The sequence below is a fragment of the Capsicum annuum genome, chromosome 7, assembly GCF_002878395.1.
Source record: "Capsicum annuum cultivar UCD-10X-F1 chromosome 7, UCD10Xv1.1, whole genome shotgun sequence".
NCBI lineage: Eukaryota > Viridiplantae > Streptophyta > Magnoliopsida > Solanales > Solanaceae > Capsicum > Capsicum annuum.
Window position 1 is genome coordinate 21254580 of NC_061117.1, and position 14101 is coordinate 21268680.

Here is a 14101-nt window from a genome sequence, read left to right on the forward strand (position 1 = left end):
AAAATCCAAACTAAAACAAACTGAGAAACTTAGGTTGGTGGCCACTTGCGGTACTATTTATGAGTCGTAGGTGGACCTATGCCATGTAGGTGGCCACCATAAGTACTAGGAAATCCCCAACTTAGCAGTTTCTCTAAACTTCAGTTTTTGCTACTTATGATAGCACTTATGGGGTGTAAGTGGCACTTACGTCCCATAAGTGACCCATCATAAGTGCTAGTTAACATTTCATCTTTCAGATTCTCTGAACTTGGAATTTCTACAACCTAAGACACACCACTTACGCCACGTAGATTACATGTAAGTTGGGCTTTTTGCAGTCTTAACTCCGTGTCTTTATTTTAAGCTCCAAAAACCTAGTTTCTTAAAAAATAGACACAAAAACACATCATATCTACCAAAACAAACCTAACTAGTTGCATATTTTCCAATTTTAAGCATTGAAAGTGCCATGAAACCATGACATATCAAGTAGAAGCACAACACACAAGATAGTAACATTGAGGATACCTTGAAGAAGATCCTGGAAAATCAAGAAGAAATGGATGTTGAAATAAAAATCAGCAAAGAAATAGCTGTTGAAATAAGAAATCAACAGTTGGGGAAACTAGCTCAGGTATAGAATACTAGACCACAAGGTGGATTGGAAGTTATTATATCATCCAAAATAAGTTATGAAAATCACCTTGAGGAGGGTAAAGTTCTTAGTCATAGACCTCCAAAGAAAAATAAGGAGGTAAAGGCAGAGTTGGTTCTGCAATAGGCTGTAAGCAAGGATGCTACAAATTTGGGGAAGCCTGAGTTCCCAAAAACTAAAGAAGTTGAGTGTGTGCTCAAAATACCACCACCACCATTCCCGCAGAGGCTTAAGAAGGCTAAAGAGGATGATTGCTTTAAGAAGTTCTTTGACACATTTAGAGAACTTCACATTAACCTTCCTCTTTTAAATATCTTATAGGTATGCCCAAGTACACTAAGTACTTGAAGGATATGGTGACTAAAAATATTAAGCTGTAGACATTGAGACAGTAGTGATGACCGAGGAATACAATTCTATGGTGATGTAAAAAATGCCCAAAAAGCTTAAGGACCTAGGGAATTTTACTCTTCCCTTATAAATTGGTAACAACAATGTTGTCCATTCTTTGAGTGACTTAAGGGCAAGTATCAACTTGATTCTCCTATTAGTGTTCAATACTTTGGGTTTGGAAAAGCCAAGACCACGCTCGGTGGTGCTATAGATGGCAGACCAAACCAGAGTCAGGCCAAATGAATTATTGAGGACGTTCTTATTAAGGTTGGTTAATTTATTATTCTTATTGACTTTATTGTTTTTGATTATGATGTAAATGATAGGGTTCCAATCCTATTAGGATGTCCATTTTTGGCGATGGGAGAAACACTGATAGATGTGAGTGAGGGAACTCTAAAAATAAGGTTGGATGATGAAGAAGTGGTCTTCAAAGTTTATAAGCCACTCAATCCACCTTTACACTATAAAAATTTATGTATGATAACTGCTATGGAAGTTGATGACTGTGGGGTGGTGGAAAGTGCCCCACAAAAGACCTCTTTAGACTCTCTTATTGAGTTGCCTAAGATCCCAATTAAGCCTGGAGTTATGAAAATTATGGAGAAAGAAAAGGCTATTGCTGAAAAAGATGATCAACTTGAGGGTACACACTCAAGAGGTCAGAAATAAATAAGAAGATGTCCTCTAAGTAGGAGGAAGAAGGTGAAGGAAAACAATTGAGTTATGAGGTGGCCGTATACGACACTAAATCAGGCGCTGCTTGGGAGGCAACCCAAGTTAAGATAGGTATTTTATTTTTTGTATTGTTAGTTCTTACTTCACATAGTTTTTATTTTTGTTTAGTCATAGGTTGATGGGAAGTTTGAGTATAAAAAATAAGAGCTAAGGAGCATGACAACGACTGGATGTAGGGTCCTCGAACCCATTTGATGTATAAAGATACTACTAACTGGGCCTAAAGGCTTCAGGGAATACTTCTATCCTTACCTTTGAGTTTGCTTTAGGGACAAAGTGAGTTTTTAAGTGTGGGGTGAGGAAATTTCCATGATTTCGGATGAAGTGATGCTATAGGATCTTAAGTTAGTTGTTTTCTTAGTTTTTGGGTTCAATTTGAAAATTTTGAAAAATTACAAAAAGATTTTCTCTTTGTTTGAGTCTAGTTTTTAGTTGTTGGGGCCAGTCTAGTAGGTGTGTGTTTCACCCATCCTGTGGTTGTTCTTTTTGGTTCTTTTCCAAGAGGGCGTCCTTTGAACCCAATATTCCTTTTTTTATTTTTAGGTGTAAATTTTAAACTTTTGTGTTAGGATTAAGTAAGATGCTTGTGTCGGCGCTATGTATGATTGCATAAGGCAAGTGGTTTTGTATGTAAGAGCATGTTAGTTATTTTGAATAACTACTTTTGAGTCACTTAGGCTCATGAATATGACACTTAGGCTCATGAATATGACTCTTGAGCGTTATTGGATTAATTTTAAATTTGTGCTATTGTTGGTCTAGAGTCGATAATGATCCTGCTTGATTTAAGCATATGCCATGTGTGATATGAGGATCTTTTGCATTCCTTATTGCATTTGACATCTATAACTTGCTTGTTACATGTGCAAAGCGAAATAAAGAGTGTGAGTTAAGGAGATATATAGGTATTTCTTTGATGGCCATGTTTTATACCCTCTTTTATCTACCCCTTTGCATAATCTTAGTTAGCTCCGTAGAGCCTTTAGCCTATTCTTTTATAGAATTATATCAACCTATTCCCTTTATTTGGTTTGACCTTAATTTGATTCAAAGATCTTAAATATTTTAATTTTAAATTAATGAGATTAATGACTGTGAAAATTAGAAGGAAAGAGGTGAAAATGAAGCCCCAAAATAGTAGCTATTGGTATGACAAAATGATAAGTTGTGATGGGGAGTTGAGTAATAAAAATAAATAAAAGTATGTAAAAAAAATGTAAGCATGTGTGATAGAACATACTCCCTTCCATAGTATTTGTGAATGTGCTTAGTGAGATGGGAAAAAAATAAGAGATGTGTGTAGATAGATGTGGTGGAAATTGATTGTTAATAGATAGATCTTAATGTATAGTGTGATGTATTAAAGCTCTTAGGGGAGATAGTCACTATTCTTGGCCATAATATTTCCTACCAGTCCCTTAGCCCACATTACAACCCTTAAAGTCCAATTTAATCTTAAGCCTTAACATTCTGATATTAGTGGAGTACTACATTAAGGGAAATACTATGGTTCATCTTGTGTAACTTGTGAATTCTTTGTGAGAGTGAGCGTAATTTGATTCTTGTACCTATTCTAGTGATAATTGCATCTTCATTAGTGAATATGGGTAACTATCTTGTTATGAGGAAACATGTTTGATGATAGTTAGGTGATTTGTATGATCTTTTGGATTGAGAAATATGCATGAGTTTTCCAACCCGGTGAATCAATTCTAGAAGCTGGGATGTTTTGAAGTAGTGTTCTTGAGCTTTCAAGTGTCTATAATGTGCTTAGTGTAAAACTTGTATTCTGTGTAGTCATTATAGTACTAGCTTAAGTATCTTGCTTGTAATATTAGTTTGGAGTCTTTCCTATATATGATGCTTATAGTAAAGAGTTGTTCAAGGATGAACAAGTCTTTAAGTGTGGGGTGATGATTTGAGGTGGATTTATGTACCTTAGTGTTGTTATCTACACTTACTTAGCTTAGTTTTGAGGACATCTCATGTGCATAATGATGTAATATTTGTATAGATGATCATATAGTTTAGTTACCTGTTATAGTGTTTAAGGTGTGTTCGTAATGAGTTTGGAGTCAAAATATTAAGTTTGAGTTCAACGTGAAAACTAGTACGCTTAGCTTGAGTTATGTTTCTTTCTAGCTCATCGTGTTGGATTCTATATTGTTTTGAACTCTAATATTTAGTTCTTGATGTTATAGAATGCTTGGTGAGTTAATAAAGATGATACGTGGTTGATAAACAATCTGTAAACTAAGAGAAAAAGTCACCACAAGGCTTGGATTTGAAGGACAAATGCATGGGACAAGGCAAGACAAAATTTGGAAAATTTGGACACATTGGCGTACCATGTCGCCTTAATGGAACGCTATTGGCATGATATGCCCTTGGAACTCAAATGGCACAAAACAGTGTTCCTCCATGATAGCAACGTGCCACGAACCCTAAGCCACGCGATAAGACCGTGGCCCGGAGGCTAAGTTCAAATCGGCAGCTTTGGTCCTACTATAAATAAGACACTTAAACTCTCAAGTAACCACCTTGGATGACCTTGGTGATTTGAAATATACCGGAGAAGGATTCAAGTATGTTTTTTATTCCTTTACCTCAGTTTATTTAAGGATTATATCATGGATTCATTGATTGTGATTACGTGTATGTCCATGAGCGGCTAAACACCCTTTTACGGGGTTAAGGCCAAGAATATGGTTACTTTTGTTATGAATTAAATTGGGTTTCGTTATTTATCATTATTGGTTGTTTATTTATCCTTATGTTAATTATTTTAAGGATTTTCGACCCTTAGAATACATGCTTAATTCTATTATGAACCCAAAAGGAGGAACGATAGGATGGAACATGGGATAAATAGAATAGGATCGTAATCTCAATTGAATGGTGTTATGATTTACATTTATGATAGGAATGTACCTAAGTTCCCTATTTGGTTCAATGATGGGATGAAATATGAATGCATTTTAACTTAGTTCTCGTATCCTCACTCAATGATGTAGTTGTGGGGCTAAGTTAGATAATTAATTAGAGGTTTGGAAGGCCATAGTCATAATATCAAGCCCGTTGACCAAAAACCAAGATAATTAACCTAACCAACAAAGTTGCATAGCTTAGTATGATTGTGCATAGTGCATTAAACCTGGGTTTCTCCCCATTGTTGTTCAAGAACCTTTAATTATCATATTGTTTACTTTACTTTCAAGTTATAGCTCTCAAATTTGTTTGGTTACTTTAGCACTTGATAAATCTTGATAGTTGAACTAGAATTGAATAGTTGTTTAACACAAGCCCCTGTGGGATCAATCCTTGGCTTTTATAAGGCCATTTTACTACTTGGTGGACAACTTACACCTACGTGTGTGGTTGGGTGCAAAAAAATATAAGAATAATTTATCCAATTGAAAAAAATAAAAAGATACATAAAGTGACCCTACAACAAATGTACACAAGCTATGCATCTTAAGGTTACAAATACAAAGGAAGGATGTCTTTGGTTGAAAATCTGACAAAAATCATGTTTCAAAATATTTTTTTGTGCAACTGATTCATAAGACTTATGTATCTGAATGTATCTCTATAATATTTACATATATAAGTTATGTTTCGGCACTTATGTGTCAGTCTTTTAATTTGATACTTATGTACCAGATTATGATGTATCGGTGCCTGACTTATGCATCGCAAGAATCCAAAAATTTGAATTTTTTGTAAATATGAAAAAAGATGGGATGGATTGTAATTAAGTATTAAACAATCGGGATTCATGATTTGCCCTAATTACTAAATATTATGTAAAATAACTAAATTTTAACATTAAAGTGCTCAAAAACTTGTAGTGAAAAGGTAAGCATAGTAGCTTAACAAATATCCTTGTTTTTGTACAAAATTTTCACTAATGTCATTGTATACATGTTAATATGCATTAACGTGAAAATGTGAGTTATCATATGTATGTGGTTACAAAATCATTGATATCGGGAGAAGAAAAAGATAAACCTTCAATCTTGTATGATAAACTTCATGACTTAACAGCTAATCCTAAATTTAAGAATATTTTTTTATGAATTCTAAGATCTATTCTTTAGGTTTATACCTAGACGGTGATTTATGATTACACAAATACTTGGGGCATGTTCGGAAAGCCATGCCGAGAATTGGATTTGGTGTAATTGGGTGCAATTACATAGTTTGAAATGTTTGGTTAGCCATGTAATTATTTGGTCAGCAGGTAATTGGGTGTAACTGGCATGGGGTAATTACACTCTTCAATTCACGGGTTAGGGGGAGGGTTGTGAATTGTTGATAATTACATGGTATAAATATAAGCTTGTTACTTTTTAATTTCTTTCTTTTATTTTTATTTTTTATTTTATTAACTTTTTATTTCTATTACTTTAAATTCTTTTTTATTTTATTGATATATATACAACTCTTTGCCAATTTTTAGACAAGACTAGTTTGATTTCTTTCACCAACTCTCTTTTCTTTGATGAAAGCTCCAGCAAAAATCTTCAAAGTCATTTGCCGGTTCACCATGATGGAGCAGTTGAAGCCTTTGGCAAATGATTCTCCAGAGACTAGGATAGTAGGATTTTCGAAAACCTAGAAAAGAAAATCTCCAACACCTTATCAATCATACCGACCCATCATCGGCTATCTCTCACCTCTTTTCTTTCTAACCCTTTGCAGGTACTATAAGTCTAGATCTGAAACCTTTTCTCAAGCAACAACATTAAGATTTTGGCGACCAATTTGTGCCTCAAATTTCCAGAATTTGGTGCCATGACCACAATAGTAGGTAAAGGCGATGACAACAAAACTCCACTGACCAATTTCTCCACTAAATTGTTGAAATATGATAAACCGATCATGAATATGACCTCACTTCATCTTATCTCTGTATCAGGTGCACTTATTTTATCTCCTCTAGTTTATCTGATCTTGGTTGTCTGACTATTTCAGTACTTTCTTATTTCTTATCTTATTATCTTGACTATCTTATGGGATTATTGGTTCTTGTTGCCTGGTTCTTATGAGACTAGCATATCTATTTACAGTGGGGCGTTACTTTCTCTTTACTTATGGGTAGTAGTTTGTGTTATTGATTGTTGTTTATCAAACTTGTGTTATAGTGTATTGGTTTTGTAGCTTTTGATATACGTGGTTGATTATTAATTCTTCTTTGTAGATTTCATTCATTATTACCATTGTGTCTTTTTAGCCTTATCTATTTGCTTTTTAGCCTTATATTTGCTTGTCTTTTTCTTTTCTTATTAAGTAGTGGCTATGGTAGTCGATGGTAGAATAGGGTTATGTCATAGGTGGGAGTTGGGGTTGGGGTATGGACTAGGGTCGAGGGTGATGGTGGGGTATGGGTCTGGCAGTGGGTTAGGGATAAGTCTAGGATTGAGTTTGGGGTTGAGGGCGAGGAGTAGTAGGGTTAGAAGGGACAAGAAAGGTTCCCAGTTGAGAGTTGGGTGTTGGAACATAGGGACTCTTCAAGGCAAGTCCATAGAGCTCATGAAGATTCTTATTTCTTAGGAAGTGAAGGATTAGTATAGCTTGTGTTTAGGAAACCAAATGGGTAGGATCCAAGGTAGTAAATGTGGACGGGTATAAGCTGTGGTACTTGGGTAGCGTGAGACATAGAATTGGGTAGGTATCTTAGTAGATAAAGAGCTGGGGGGGAAGGTGGTGGAGGTTAAGTACATTGAGGATAGGTTGATGTCGCTTAAGTTGGTCATTGGAGGGTCTATGTTGAATGTTATTAGTGTCTACACTCCATAAGAAGGATTGGACGATGAGGAGAATAAGATCTTTTAGGAGGTTTTGGATGAGGTGGTGAGAGGCATCCCTAACACTAAGATACTTTGTGTTGGAGGGGATTTCAATGGGAATATTGGGTCTTTATCGAGAGGTTATGATGATGTGCATGACGGTTTTAGTTTTGGGGAACAAAATGAAAGAGGAGCTTTACTTTTAGATGTTGCTAGGGCTTTTGGTTTGTGCGTAGTGAATTCGAGCTTTCCAAAGAAGGAGGAGCACCTTATTACCTTTCGCACTTCAGTGACTAATACCTAGATAGACTTTTTACTTCTTAGAAAGGGTGATAGAGCGCTATGTAAAGGCTATAAAGTCATATATAGTGAGAGTCTATCAACCCAACATAAGTTGTTGGTGATGGACTGTGTAATCAAAATGAGTAGAATGAAGAGGAGTACGGAGGATCGACACATGATAAAGTGAGGTAGCTTGACTTTGACAAGTGATTTAGAAATAGAGGAGAAGTTGATGGCTATGGGGCCTAGGAGAGTAGAGAGAATGTGAATAGTATGTGAGAGACGACGACCAGTTGCATTAGGGAGACTACTAAAAAGGTGTTGGGTGTATCAAGAGGCCAATTTGGCAAGCACCGGAGGGGGGGGGGGACTGGTTATGGAATGAATATGTTTAAAGGAAGGTGACTACTAAGAGGGTGGCCTATGAAAATTTGGTTGAGAGAAAGGACAACGAGGAGAAATAGACGAATAGTGTTTCGGTGATGTCTTTGATTTTTGATAGATAGTTTATAGTAGTACCTTTTGGGTGTCTTATTTCCTTTATTATCTAGCAGTATGTTATCCCATATTATTATGTGCTTTTTTATTTTTTGTTTGTTATACTGTTATATGTCTTGAGTCGAGGGTCTACCGAGATTAGCCTCTCTACTTCATCTGAGGTGGTGGTATGGACTGTTATACTTTACCCTTCCCAGACCTCACTTTGTGGGAATACACTAGGTATGTTGGTGTTTTTGTTTTATTTTTATTATTTTAATATTTTTCAAATTTTATTTTTTATTGTTTATTATTTATATTTCATTTCCATCCTTTACTTCTTGCGATTCCAAGCAGTTGTTCGTATTGTCTATCTTTATTCATTTTATGTTAGTTTTTACATTTAGCATAATTTTATTAGTATTCTAATTTTTAAATTAAAGTAGAATTCATTGTAGGATTATAGACTTACATTTTTTTTTCTTTGATCAGATTTATGTACGTTACATTGAAATTTGACATAAGAGTATTATGTTAACTTTTTTGTTTTGAATTTTGAACTTATATTATATTTTTAGTTCTATTTTATTTGTTTTACTTGTATTGACTTGATATTTCACATTGCAAACCATTCATTTTTTAGGTAGAGTTGATAGATTATCACTTTGTCAAATATTTTAATAATTTTATGACATTATATGTATAATATTATTTTTTTCGTCAAATGTGTCTTTCATAATATTCTTAAAAGTCATGCATTTTAAGTTTTTATGATTAAGGAACAAAATTGTCTTTTTACCTATTTTTCTAATTTTATTTTTTAATAATATTTTGATATAACTCCTAAAATAAATGGGTATAAATTTCTTCGAATATTTATAGAAGGTAAAGTTTGAACACGAATTGTACTTCTTTTTCTAAAAATAAAATTCTAAGTAAGGACAATTTAAAAAGTGTTTGTATAAAAGGAGTAGTACTCTTTTTTTTTTTTTTTAAGAAAAAACAAAATCAACCTCACTCTTTTTTTTTTTGTCTAACATAATTTCTTTTGGGAGAAGGATTACAAAGAGAATTATAATTAAATGCTCAACTGTAATGCCCCGAGATTCCATCCCCAGATGTCACACGGTGCTTATGGACCCGAAGGACCACAAGCTAACCCTTTTCTGATAACTGTACCTGTACACTGCATTATATCTAAAAAAATGTGGGAACTTGCCATAAGGTTCAACACATCTGGACATACTCAAAACTGAAAACTGAATACAAATACATCCGTCTGAAAGCCTTTAACTTTCTGAACTGTGGAGTTGATGGGACATGTCCCCAACTAACTCCGTCAACAAAAAATAAACAAAGTCTGAAACAATAGTAGTAAACTGAGACTCGTCCTAAAAAAAAGAGGACTTACTGCTACTGCTGCTGACTGGGACCAAACTGCTGAGGATAAACTGGATCCTGAGCCTCTGAATCTATGGTGTTAAATAAAATACCATAGCGCAAATGTGTCAGTACAAAAATGCACCGAGTATTTAGATGGGGTAGGCTAATGCAAGGGTTCATGCATGCACAATATCTAAACTGAATAATCATGAAAATGCCGTATGAGAACACATACATGAATGCACAGAACATGAACACAATTATCGTAACTTTAGATACTGAAACTCAGATACCACTTTACTGCAGACTGAACTCACTACTAACACTGAGATACTGAATCATTGACTCATCTGATACTGATAACTGAGGATCTGGATGTGCTTACATCAATGACTGAATTCTTGGACTTACTGCTTTTGACTGACAGTATTAGAGATCAACCTTTCTAGCAGATGATTTCGGAAGCTTTATCAATGATAAGAAATATTATTATATTTGAATCTGACAGCAAGAATACTCTATAGAAATCTGATACTGTGATCAAGTCTGTTTGACAGCATATCTCTGAATATAATATCAAATAACTGTATGTGAGACCAAGTCTATCTGATCGGATGACCCATAAATCAATGGAACTATCTGAGTTCCTCACAATGATAGATGACTGTATCTGACAGTCCTGATTTCTGAAGACTAATTCTAAAATTGAGACTGAATCTGAAACTGAAACTGTGGGAAGTAGTCACTTAATCGACATGCCCCGACCTACCACATATGGGGTCCAACCTGTGCCCCAGTTGAAAGGGTGTCATTACCGCGCCACTGGTAAAGATAACTCTATATGACCCTCATCTAGTAGGTCCTCAAACGAGAACGGTGAAGCCATCATCTAGCAGGTCAAGCCACCTCATCTACCCTCATCTAGCAGGTATGGTATCTCTCATCTACCCTCAACTAATAGGTGTGATGTCTCAACCTACGTTGGCTACGTAGTTCTGGAGCACAAGGATTGCTTCTAAGAATCATACCCTCTACTAGTAGGTGAGATCCCATCCTTGAGCTCGCTCGGTACTAGTTTCTACTCCCAACTGAAAGACTCAGAACTGAATTCTCAATTGAACACTGGCTGAACTGAATTTGATACTGATCATATTACTCAAAAGGTATGACTGAGTTACGCTGAGATCACTTGGTTCCATATTTGACGGAAAAGATATCGAATCATGGTATCTGACTGACGATACGAAGCTTGAATAGATTACTCGAATTGCTTCTGAGATTAGGATTAAATCACTTGAATACTATTAGAACTGAGCGGATTACAAGTCTGAGGTTAGATTACTAGCGATATAGAGATTACAGAGATAACTGAGATTACTGAGCTTTATTAAGCTTCACACTTGTCTGAGGAAACAGAGTTCTATAGTTCACTGAGTTCTAAAAATCATGGCTAAATTGGAATTATCGAGAAACTGACATATGCTCTAGACAACAACTCTATTTTCGGGTATAAATACCCCTATGACTCGATAACATAAAAGTAAGACATAATCATTCTTCATCACAAATCATTCATGCATCATCACGATATCCATTCATCACTACCATCATTCATTCATGATTACAAGCATTCATTCATCATTACAATCATTCATGTATTATCACAATCGTTAAAGAATCACTTCAAGTAATTGGACATCACAACATACTTTCCCTCTCAAGATCCTTAGGACATTGCATTAAGCATTTAGGAAAGATAGACCTCTATTCATCATCATATACTAACCTAGGGAAGACAAGCTATTAGATTATACACTATTCAACGAGATCGTACATCAAGTACTTCATACCTATATCGGTCTTGTAATGTATTTGCATATCACTTGATTTGGGGGAAACTTCATACTAACACGTCACTCTTGCTTGCTAACCACTTGACATGTATTAAAAGCTTAGCATATATCAAAGAGAATAAAATCGGGGAATTTACAACCATCATATCTTGACTTATTCACTAGGGTCTTTCAACAACCATTAGACACGACCGATTTTACACCTACTTTGGGATTTCATGCTATCTTGGTACATTTGACTCACTAAGGCATGCATGAACTAGCTCACAATTTGGGGTTTCCTATTCAACATACTATAGTGGCCCTTATGCTTCACCTAAGCTCTTTATCAAACCTATGGGGAACGTTCTTCACTTATTCAACCATTTTTTCACCTAAAAGTCATGAACACATCACATGGAAAAACAACTTCAAGAGGGTCTATCATAAACATCACATGAATTCCACATACTAGGGTCAAAGCTCATAAATTTTGTAGAAAAACATAAGTCAAAACTCAACAACACATTAAACATCCATTTCAACTCATACAAATCATTTACAACTCATAAACATAAAAATCTTTTAGTTTTAAAAAGGGTTCTTGAGCTTCTTGGATAAAAGGGACCCAAGAATCAACATCTACATACCTTAACCTTTGAAATTGGATGAACTTTAGTGCTTGAAACTTTATCCACACTTGAAATAAGTAAATTCTTGAAGCCTACACTATGAGGAACTTGATTCTTGAAGAAACCTTGAAGATTTATGGATGATTTTTGGAAGATTAGGGTTCTTGATTGAAACCCTAGTTATACTCTCTTGAGAGAGTTGAAAAAGAAAATAATTGAATTAGAGTTTGAATGAGGGTTCATCATAGTTATAGAGGCTCAAAAAGGGTGGGAAATAACCAAAATACCCTTGCAAAAACTTCCTTGAATTGTTGGAAAAATATACTTGACGCCATCCGTGACAGGCCGTCAGGTTCGTGATAGGCCGTCATGAATGGTCCTCACAAAAAGGGTCCAAATTCTTGATTTTCTGCCCAGGTCTGACGATGTTGTCAGAAATGTCATCAGAATGTGACGACGTCATCAAAAAGGGCGTCAGAAACGTGATAGCCGGTCAGAAACGTCGTCACCATTTTTCAGCTTGACATGCTAGAGTAAAATGGGCATAACTCTTTGCTCCGATATCGGATTTAGGCGAAATTGGTATCGTTTGAAAGATAATTCAAAGATATTTCATTCAATATATAGCAAACCACCCAGTTATTAATATATAATAGGTTATGGTCTATTGAAGTTGACCCAAATTTTGATGGTCACTAAAATTTGAACGATAGGAAAGTTTTCAACTCGTTCATGAGTTAGGGGACCTCTATGATCTTAATTCATGCTCAAGTAGATTATCACACGATTTTAAGTATTTCATACTTGGGAGGATATTTCTTAAATATTTTGACTCGGATTTTCGCTTTACCAAATACGCTCTAAGGCTCAGACTGGAAGAGGATTTTGCGGGACATTACATCAACTGCTTATTTTTTGTGTTCAAAGATGTTGATTGATGTTGCTTTTTAAAAAAACAATTTAATATTATTTTTGCATATTGCATTTGTGTTGTATTGTTTTTTTTATTGTGTATTTGTGTTCTTGGTTAAAATATAGTATTTATTTTAATTGTTACTTAAATTTTATTGTATTATATCGTTAAATTTATCAATATATAACGGTATCGTTAAATTCATCGCTAAAATGATTATTCTGTACGATCCAAAGGTTGGTTATATTCTTACACATATTTTGGAGAGGGAACATTAAGAGGGATTGTTTCATATATTTGAATTTACCAAATAGAAGTACATATTAATCCTGGATGGGCTATGCATGTAAATTTTAATTTTTTGTCGAAATTTGATTAAGTTGGAAAATGATTTAGTTATTTTACACATCCTTAATTCTGAATATCTATTTAAAGATGATATATATATATATATATATATATATATTTCAGATTTCTTTGTACTGATTTTTTTTTCAAGCAGATGGAGGATATATCTTTTGTAGCATACCTGTTTGTTACTTGCTTTAGATAGTCTTCACACATTAAGGATTAATAATCAAGAGATATAAAGCGTCAAGACATATACATTTATCAAAAGGTAATGTTATAGTATTAATTTATTGTGCATATCATTTTCTCTTTAATTTAATCGAGCGATCAGAATAATTGACCTTAGAAGAACAGTTTAAATTTAAGATAGCCAATATATGCAACAAGATTTTTTTCAAGGTACTAATCATCAACTTGACAAAATTATTTTTATCCCCAAAATATCTAAATGAACGTTAGAAATATTTCTTTTTGGTCATAATAGAATATAGATTGTTATTATTATTATTATTAATAATAATAATAATAATAATAATATTAATAATAATAATAACAATAAATTGGAGTTGAAAAAGAAATTTAACATGACCAAAGAACTAAATAATAATAAGAAGTATGTGATTGCCTATGAAAACTAAATTATTTCTAAGAATCACTCACTTAATTAACAT